The following is a 10,498-nucleotide window of genomic DNA, read 5'->3' on the forward strand; positions in this document are numbered from 1 at the left end:
GCTATAGAATCAGAGCAGGCCGTTGCCTCATGACATTTCACAACATGATCCACACGTCACTCCGGTCTGGGTACATTCAAGAACTGGCTGAAACATTTTCCCTTCTTCTCTTCTTCTCCCTTCTAATCTATCTTCTGACTTTGGCCTTCTTAGCTTCTACCATTTCGATATTTGTTCATTATATTTTGGTTGCCCGAACAATTTTCTCTGTCACCGTTACACTGCCAGTTGCTCCTCGGCGGACTTTTCAACGGCTACAAAGCTAGTATGGCCACCGGTATCAGTCCCTTCTTATTCTTTCTGCTCTCTGCCCTACTTTTTTCCCCTCTTTCTCTTCTTTCTCTTTTCTGTCGCCGTATTCTTTTTGCCCAAGCTACAACTCAATAATTACCTCGACCTGACACCGCGCTACTATATCAGTTTGAGTGACTGCTCCGGTAAGTCAACTCTCACGTCCACTCGGTCCACTTTCATCCACGCAGCAGAATTTTCTGCAGGGCTGAAGAAGCCAGACTGGTCAACTGCACGTTCCCCAAACACCCTGCTCTGCATCACTGTTTAATAGAATACCTTATGCTGCTAACGGGACCAAAGTTCTTGAAGTTCGGCACGGCCGAGTATACCGGTTAGTGAGGCTGACAATTCCTGTCTGTTCGCCAACTCTGCTCGGCCAGCCACACCAACGGGTCCTCCCGACATGTGGTGGTGTTGTCCTTGTTCCGTTCAGTGGCCCCAATTTTTTTGTTTACTTTTTGCCTCCCAACGATGACTCGGCTGCAGATGGCTCTGGCTTCGACATGCAACACTTCGTCATTCGACAGGTAGTTGGTTGATGATCTTCTAAAAGTACACCCTTATTCATAACTTGGCCCACGAAGCGAGGACTAACAATAGCCCCTAGGCTTCTGATGGCACGGAGGCTGCGCGAGGTTTTACATCGTCAACAAGGGCACAAGACATCACGCCGTCCTTAACACTATGGATCAAAGACTGGTCATTCCATGCACCGTCTTCCATCGCCGAAAGATTGGCGGGTTTCAACAGCCCGGCACATTACCAGAACAAAACACTGTTTGGTAGTCACTTGACAGTGTCTACCAGCCTGTGCACGCCAGAAGATACGACGAAGACGGGACGTACCGCTATGGCACAGATGCATCAACCCTTTGGAGGGCGAGACAACACTACGTATGACCCAACTGAGCGGCCGAGATGCTATATCCGATCCCTATGGCCTATCATCAACGCCTAGGCACAAGACTGCCAACATGTGCCGCACCATGTTCAAGGAGGTACGTGCTTGCCCATGGAGCATCAACATAATGGAGGAGTTGGCTAACATGCGTCCAGGCTAAGACGCCTGGGCAGTTCACGACAGTGATGACGATGACTCCAGTGGTGTGCTTCAGGTCCTATGTTCGTTCTCGGAGTAGCCCCTTGCCATACCCCAAGGTACATTGAGTGCAGAGGAGCCTGACAGGCATAACATGAGTCGCCGCAGCGTTGCCCTCCATCTGGCGAGTCACGTCAAGTGGTTGCTTCTCGACTACCTCGCAGTCTACGCCGCCATATCAATCTTTCAAGCCAGCCCACCACTTCCCATAACGCTGGCGACAAGCTCATGCAGGCACGTTGCCTCTTGATTTTTGCTTCCGCACAGAAATTCTGATGCGGTTGGCCTCGGCCGCCTTTTTATCGCGACCTCTCCCCCATCCTGCTCTCGTCATCTACCCCCACACAGAGCCCGAAGCATCATTTCCGTATCTACAACAGCATACCATCTTGCTGTACCAACTACGACTGCCACCCATCGTGGGAACCGACATAACAACGACGATGGCGAACACTAGGACCGGGCATACCTAGGCAGTTCCTCAACAAGCCGCTTCCATATGAAGCAAGCAGAAGCACGACAACCGATCTACAAAAGCACGCCTTGCAGCCTAGCGACGGACGCGATGAATTTCGCTGTGGACTCCCCCCAAACACCTCGAATCAAAGGACAACGAGGTTATACCGAGAGATGGGGTGCGTTTATACAGGGCGTCAGAGACGGCAAGTCAACCGGTAGGAACAATTTCTTTTTGCATGCATTTTAGAAAACCTGGGCCATGTGTGGGAGGTGATAGCACCTTGCCCGGGCAGTTGAACTGTTCTGATCCAGGCGCTCTGTCTGGAGTTGAGGCTTCTACCGGCTGATCCGCAGCCGCAGAAAAAGGGCTAGGAAGATGTCCTGTATCACGAAGTTAGGATGCAGGACTTCAGGACCTTGCTCTCCTCCTCGGCCATCTCCAAGGAGTGTTTTCTCATGCAGGGCAAGCCCTTAGCCCTATTTCCCTGCCTTAAGATACCCGAGCATGTCCAAGCGTCTTTTTTTTTCCCTTTTTCTTTTTTTTTTTTTCCCTTTTTCTTGTCTCATTGTTCATTCCCCAGAGCTTTTCTTTGCCCCATTTTCCATTCTATTTGGGTATTTTTCCTTTCCATAAACCAGGACCGCCGTCTCTATAATTACAGCGTTGCCACATCAACGCCTTCCGTCAAGCCGAGTGCCGTTCGGAAGGACTGGGCATCCGAGCAGCTCCGTACTGACCGACCCCACGGCATTGCTCTCCTGGTATTCACTCGTCTTTTTTCCCTTCGAGCAAGCTGCTTGTCCTCTCCTTCAACTATCCTCTTTGTCGTTACTTTTCCCAGCCATTCGAGTCTCTCTAGACACACAACAAAAGAGTCCCTTTTCTCCTACATACATTCCTATCTACCGTACCAGACACCGGTTCCTCGACGCCCTCAACCCAACGATACCGCGTCGACATACCGACCGTAGTGCCGACGATCGCTCGATCCCCTCCGTCCCTTGAACAACGAAGAGAAAGGACAAAGAAAAAGAAACAAAGACGAACAAGACATGCCCGTGGGTGTGACGAAGACTCTGTCCTCTACTCCAACTCTGCCTCGCAGAACCACTGCACGTGGTAGAGCTTGGGTACCAGACAGACCTTCTGACCCAAAGTGGTAAGGACAGAAGAAACGACAACATAGTCGGAAGTGATCTTAAGACCCTATTGCCTCCTCCACAGACACTCTGGTTGCTACATGGCCTCAACAGACGAAGGATGTAATAATGTCACGCTCATTCTTGTACGTTTCGATTTCCTTTGTCATTGTCTCTCCATCATCGTAACCCCTGGTTCTACTTTATTGGTGCCTCCCTCACTGTTCCTCTAGCTAGATACTCAAAATCAGCTCGAACAGATCATCTGGCCGCTGGCGTGAGGTTGCTCTGCCTGCTTCACCTTGTGAACTTGACTTGGCATAGACAGTCAGAGTCGACAATGAGCGGTGGTACTGCTAGTTTGTGTCTAGATGGCGTGAGTGTGTCCTTGACTCCAAAGAGTAGACATGCCAGCTCTAACTACCACTGGCCGATCATCTGGCCTTCCCTTCCAGACAGGAGCTGCTTCCACCAAGCACAAGCCTCCTTTTAACTGCTCCTGGGTAGAACCCCGCGTCTCAAGTGACCCTGAAAAAACCCGGTAGCAGGTATTTCTGTCTCTTCCACCCTTCATCAACGATCCAAGTTACCTATTCTAAGATACCGTTCAGGACTGAAAAGACGAACAAGTGTACAATGTCTTTGTCTAAGTTTATCTTTTTCTTTGACCAGAGTTCTGGGTTCTCTTCCTTATTCTGGACCTCCAAAACCCACGGAACGATCCATGAGCTCCTTGAAACATGACACTGAGCTCTCTCAGGCCTTGGGTACCTGGACCCGGGTCCTCCTAGATAGAGAAAAGGGAGAGAGGAAAGAAGAAGGCGAGGACGAGGAGAAGGACGAGGAGAAGAAGAAGGACAACGAGGACAGGACAGGAAGAGATGAGAAGGGGGAAGAAGAGACAACGCAAAGAAGAAGAGGAAGAGGCAGGAAGGAAGAGTGAGAAATATAAGAGCAAGAGGAGGAGCTAAATACCCAGGCATTCCGAGAACCTTGCGGAACCTCGTCCGAACTTTCGAGAGGCCGCCTGCAGCACTGCCTTCTTCTAATGACGAACACAGTCGAAGGCAGCTAGTCACCATGGAAGCAAGTCATGCATTCCACGCGTGTCCAGTGCAAAGCCCAACCACAAGCTCATGTGTGAAGTGTTGCACGCATGCTGGTAGGCTCTGAGCTGCTCTACATGAGTGGTCTCTGTCGAAGAGGTTATCACGAGGCAAGTGCCCGGTCAGTTCAGTGTGGAAGCCTGACAGGACACTGCTAAAACTGGAGGCCTACAGACGACCAAGATAACCGACATCCTAGAACACTAAAGGTATCTGGTGTGACTTGGGTGCACAAGTGTCCGGTGTCTTATGCCTACCACCTGACCCAGAAGAAGCCTTCTCGGGCCCGTCTACGAGGCTATTCTGCACATCTCCTATCATCTGCATCTGCACATGAACTTGAAGCACAGGAGGCAAGTCTGCTGAGGTCGTTGGAGAGAACTTTGAATGACGAATCAGATGTCTGATAACGTCAATCGGCAGTTACGAGACTGGATACAGACAGCAAGCACTTCATTTAAAGTCAACACGTATCCCCTTTTCCTTCCATTGCCTCATTTTCCCTCTTCTTTTCATCGGTCTCCTTTCATCTTTCGGTCCCATGCTTCGGTTTCAAAACTGAGGGACACCGTTACGATGTAAGGGGCTCGCAGTGATGATGTTATCGTCATGTTCACTGTCGTCACGGCAGGCGTTTCAGTCAAGACAGCTTCATGTTGAAGACACTTGTGTGCAGACTCTGTGATCAGAGCTTTTCATTATCTGTACTTCTTCAATCAAGTACGTAGCCACATTCGACATTGCCGTCGGCTGCCTTGCCCCTTGGAGACATCCTGCCCCTTTGATACCTCCTGTGGTTGAAAACATGACATGATCATATCACCCGCCGCTCACAACTGCTCATCGTCTCACTGGCATGTGGGGACATGGGTTGTAGGTTGTTTGGTTGGCAGTGACGGGTATATGTACTGAGTTGTCCCTCTTCACCATCACGTTATCTTCACCAAAAGCGGTCCTCGCAGCCATTCCAACACCCAGGACTCCCCCACGACATGCCTGTTACAGGCAGAGCGCCTTGGACCTTGACGACAACACCACAACGGTGGGGAGATGGGTCAAGACACCGAAGCACGCTCTCTGTGCGTCATGATCGTTGCTCAGCAGTTCCCGGAGCGAGGTGAACTCGTAGTACCGCGTCAGCGCGTCTACCTTGATCCGAGAATCTTGTCAGAGTCAGAAGCAAGTTCCAAGTTAAACCTCCTCTCCTGGGCTCCGATCTGCCCGCGCCTCAAGGTACATCAACTCGCAGACGGTGCCATCCAGGACCGCGTTGCTAGTCGTAGATGGCAAGGAATTGTCCAGCACGATAAGTTGCGTGCGTCTCAAAATACAGGTTCAGACTTGCACTACACACTACTGCTGGCGCTCGGTACCTATCTAGAAAGGAAGGTTCTCGTTTCCGGATTTGGCCAGATTCTTCGGTAGACGTATGAAGCACAGAGACCCCGTCACGATCTTCTCCGTACCACCCGCGCTGTAATGTGAAGAGTCCTGCGAGAAGACTTGTGACAAAAGCGCTTCCCTGGCCCGGGCTTCGCCGGGAGATGTCCGGTGCCTGCGATCCAAGAAGTTTCTGGAGGGAAAATGCGCAAACCTGGCAGATGAGGAGGTGGCGCAGGAGCAAAGAGGTCATATCCGCAAGGCAGACTGATGTGCTTGGTGGGAAAGATCACGATGGATGGCTCAGAGGAGAAGATGGAGAAGGGCGGCATAAGTACCCAGCCAAGTCTCCAGCTTCTGACTCTGGGCCTTTTTACCCCCCTCGGACCATCCCAGCAGGCGGCCAACCGTGATGCCATTGCCGCGCTGCTCTCTGAAAGCAGCAGATGTACCAATAGCCCCGTGAACTACGAAAGAGTCATAGATACCTCTAGTTCTATCCATACAGAACCATACCGAAACCTTCCCTTGTACTGGCAGAACATGCCAATGCCATGCCGTGAGAGGCACCTTTGCTCCTGGTACTCAATGTGGATGTCGATGAGCACCTCGCACCCGTGTCCATGAACGTGAAAGCCTCAAGCTCAGGACACTCTGCCCAAATACTCGTCAGGTTTAGAAGCACCCCTCACCCTAGCGAAGCTGGGGGTCAGGGATGTCACAACGCAATCGACTTTGATTCGTAATTACTGTCCCCTTTCCCTAAATTCCCACAAATTCTGGCAAAGTTTCGCATCTCCCACATACATACATAAATACGGTAAGTACCAGTTGTAAATCAAAGTCGATTACGTTGTAACATCCCTGACCCCCGCTTCTAAACCTGGCGAGTACAGCTGTTTTCTGCCCGGGGGTCTCCAAGTCTAACATGACCATGCCGCCAACTTCCTGCTCGCTTCTCGGTCGGCGCCGGCATCAGCTGAGTGCCTTGAGCTCGCACCCTCCAGCAGCCGCTGCCAGAGCGCATCACGGCAGCCATCTGGGTCTTCTCGGTTATCCTCGAGGGCATCTGAGTAAGGGGGTTCTACCCCCTTCTACCCCCCTTCTACCCCCCTTCTACCCCCCGAAGCGACGTACAAGCGTGGGGCGTGCAGAGGGAGCCTATTGTCCTCACGGCACAGCACTCCAAGCCCATAGGCACTCCGAACCCATAAACTCAGCCCCTGAACTTTTGGAGCAAGCACCTGGCTCTGTAGTGAGGTAACTTTAAGATCGAAGTGGAATAACCTCCCGAAACCGCGAGACGAAGAGTTCAGTCCCATGTATTGCCAAGTTTCGCACGATTTTGAACCGTATGAGGGGGGAGATTACTATAATTACCATTTCAATACCATTTCACGATTTTATCTCATCTGCTCTGTGACTTTGCGATCGCAAGATCACCGTGAGAAGTCAGGCGTGGACCGCGGGATGTCCTGCCCATGCACATTCACGGCAATCCCGGAGTGTAGATGGAATACCGTAGAAACTGGCGAAACTGGCAAAAGGCCTTTCCTCTTTGAGCGCCTGCTGTAGTATGGCAAAAATATGGCAGGATCAGCCCGCTTCCTGTACATGTAAATGTGTGTGAGTTAAGCTGGCGGGCAATGTTCCTCGTCGCGGGACTGTACTGGGCCTTTTATACCGTGCTTTTTGCCGTGGGGATTCCTTACGAGGAGACGGCTGTGACCATGGCTCTGGCAGATTCTAGTCTACACTATCTTGCACTCATAATATGCCGGCTACACAGGCATACAAATTCTGGGTGACTGGGCTGACTTCTGCCATATTTCTGCCATACTGCAGGCGCTCAAGGAAGAAAGGCATTTTGCCAGTTTCGCGAGTTTCTACGGTACCTAACCGTTTGCATTGCTGGAAGCCCAAAAACCAGGGCACATTTACAGAGCTGGTAGGAATAAGGATAGGAGAGCATAGTTTGGCGAGCGGAAAGGTTAGAGAAGTAGGGAAGGAGATGGCACGTCGTTGTTGGCCTCCTCTGAGAGCAGCGGACAGCAGTTGGAAGGTGCGGCGTGACTGCCAGGGTACCTATAACGGCTTGCAATGTCTTCAGTGTCTGCCGTCACACTGATAAGGCTCCTTCCTCGTGCCATTGTGGCGCTTTGCTCTTTCCGTGGGCGTAATCGTTGCAGATTGGGGCCAGGTTTCCACTTCGTTGCTCCCTATGCCTGGCTGGGTGTAATTGGCAAGGTTGTGATGATGTCCAGCAGCCTCTTGCGCGTCTCTCAAAATTGACATGAGATGCCCATTTCATCGAGTCACTCCCAGTCGTGTCATCATCTTTCCCCCATCGTCCTGCCCCCATCGTCCTGCCCCCATCGTCTTGCATTACACAGCTGGCCACAATCTTGGTCATTGCAGTCCACCGCTTGGCTGCTGCTCGTTCAGCTGCTCACGCCCAGGCAGTGATATCTTGTGGCCAATGATGCCTGTGAGTCACAGAAAAGGTGAGAATGCCTGCTTGTTGCTCGGGATGGCATGGAAGCTGTGTCTGGAAGCTGTGCTTCTAGCCAGGTGCCGTCACCTCTCGTTCCTGATGTGCGGGGCATGGTGGTCTGGTGTTGACCGGCTCTTGCCACCTGGCGGTCCACAGACAAGGGAACAGGAAGGAGCTTGGGGTAGATAACAACACCCGCACGCTGTTCTTTCCCTTCGTGAGAGTCTTCTGCTGTTGCTCTTTTCTCTTTAAATGATGACTCAGCCGACCTTCGGGCCGTTCTTGCCCGACGCAGGCCGGAATGCTTCATTTTACGCCTGACACCTGCAGATCTCAGCCTTGTCTTGTCGAACTAGATGAGCCACAACAAAAGAAACTACCACCGTCAAGTGCCGTTATCGACGGTCTTTTGCGGGAAGGTGCAGTGTCGAAGGCCCGGGCATCATTCATGATCTCTTTTCATGTTCGGACCCACTTGGGTCAGGGGTAATTCCTTGGCGGTGCGACACGACTACGGGAAGGTTCGCGAGACACTCGCTCATAGTTCTTTCCCTAACCTCGACTGCAAAACGAAACTTTCTCCAGAACTATTGGTTCTCGTGTATTATCCTCCACCGTGTCTTTCTGTGCTTTATTTGTGCCGTTACAAGAAACGTTTTCGAGGCTTCTCACATCTTTGTTGCCAACGACGTTCGGAGACACTCGTCGATATCTCCTTGATCATGTACATCTGTGAGCCAAAATCGTTCTTCAAGCTGTTTCTTAGGTTTATCAACCCGAAAACATTCTTGGGAGCTTCATTCATCGAGTCAAAAAAAAAAAAAAAAAAAAAAAAAAACCTCCGCCCAAGACCTTGCCTCTTCCGACATTCGGTGACACAAGTGACACGGCCCCATAACTCCCTGATTTGCGCGCTCAGCCATTGAAACCTTCCTTATTCTTGTACTGATGCTCCAGATCTAGCTCGTCCACATTCCCATGGGCGTTTGGTCGAAGAGTTGCTCGGTTGTCCTTACCGGAGCCAACCAACGGGGCGTCGTTTGAGCTGTCCCAAATGTTCGATTGTGAGATGAATGTCATAGAACTTGACGCTAGGATGTAAAATTACACCTTCTAGCACTCTGAAGTTGCAGGGTATGAGGAATGTGGACATAGAGCGTTGTCATCAGGCTTTGCAATATCGCCACAGCGGAATCTTAGCGGGCGGCAAGAGCCGACTTCGCTTATGTGGATCTAAGATACGTATTGACTCTTGTAGAAATTGAACAAAAGGAGAACAAAATGCCTATCTTAGCCCTTCCTGACCGCTGTCCTCTATGGCGCAAGTTGGGCAAACACGTTAATGAATTTTCCACCTGTCTTGAACCACAGGGAACAAACGAGGCACGAAGGCGTGATAGAAGTTGGTGGTGTATTCAGCAAGAAGACAAGGCTACAAACGATCGCGGGAAAAAGCTAGCTAAAGCGTGGTGGTGCTGGGAAGCAGTGGGCCCAGCCCGGCACGCACGGCTGACCGTGAGCCGGCTGGGGCGCAAGAACTCGCGATTTGGACTGTTCTGGGCGGGACCAAACGGGACAACGCCGGGGCTCCGCTCGGCGTTCAGGGGTTGCTCCACAATTAACCGCATGCTCCAAAAGCGGAAGCGACGACTGCCAGACGAACCTACCTTTCTCCGTCGCAAACATGAACAGCTCTTAGGAGAAAATGGTGAAGGAATTTGGAGTGTGCGTGTATCTGCATTGATCTTTCAGGCTCTTCTATGTGTCGCAATCAGATCTTGACAATGTCCACATGGAGCGGCATCGTTAGATTCCCGCGGCGCAAAGTCAGAAAAAGCGCATGAGCTCCTGGGCTGCTTGTTTGCGCGATTGACCACGAAATGATGCGCTGCGAATCGCAGGGAAAGAGCGTACCTTGAATGAAGTCGCCAAGCTCAGGAGCCTGATGGTGAGCATGTGGTAGCTTGCCTGGTTCAACCAGATCTCGAGAGTGTCCGCCAGTCATTGATGAGATGTTAAAAGATCACTTATAGTCTAGTCTAGTTCTTATAGGGCTACATGAGCTTGGACTCCGGGTAAGCAGGGGAACAGGAACGCAAGCAAGGTGCTCCTTGTATGTAGAAGCTGCATGTTGAACTTTCTTACAGGAGGACGTCGCATGTTGTTTGAACGAATGACCCAGACCGCAGTCTGGGTCCTATTGTCCAACTTTTCGCATAAAGTTCAACCTTACTTACCTGGTCTGGTTGAGGGTATATACCATTTTCTAGGAGTTTGGCATCGCCAAAAGGATGATGTCTTCGTTACTACTGATTGGGCTCCCGGAGTCCGGACATGATCCGGGCGGCCAGAAGTCACCGCTGCACCTTCCCACCCGCAGAATGGGGCTTTATAGGACTAACCAAGGCGACCAAACATCAGCAACATGAACAGATCAACAGAGTTGACTCAACTGGCTCTGTGGTGTAGTGGTAGCATACTTGCTTTGGGTGCAAGTGGTCCCAAGTTCGAACCCTGGCTGAGCCC

General features: G+C 51.3%; 1 non-coding gene across 1 annotated transcript; it reads left to right on the top strand.

Moving 5' to 3' along the window:
- The first annotated feature begins 10,426 nt into the window (after positions 1-10,426).
- On the top strand, positions 10,427-10,498 carry SMAC4_13276. The gene has a single exon. It is a non-coding gene; the product is annotated as a tRNA-Pro (tRNA).

This window comes from Sordaria macrospora, chromosome 2, assembly GCF_033870435.1.
Source record: "Sordaria macrospora chromosome 2, complete sequence".
In the NCBI taxonomy this organism is placed as follows: domain Eukaryota; kingdom Fungi; phylum Ascomycota; class Sordariomycetes; order Sordariales; family Sordariaceae; genus Sordaria; species Sordaria macrospora.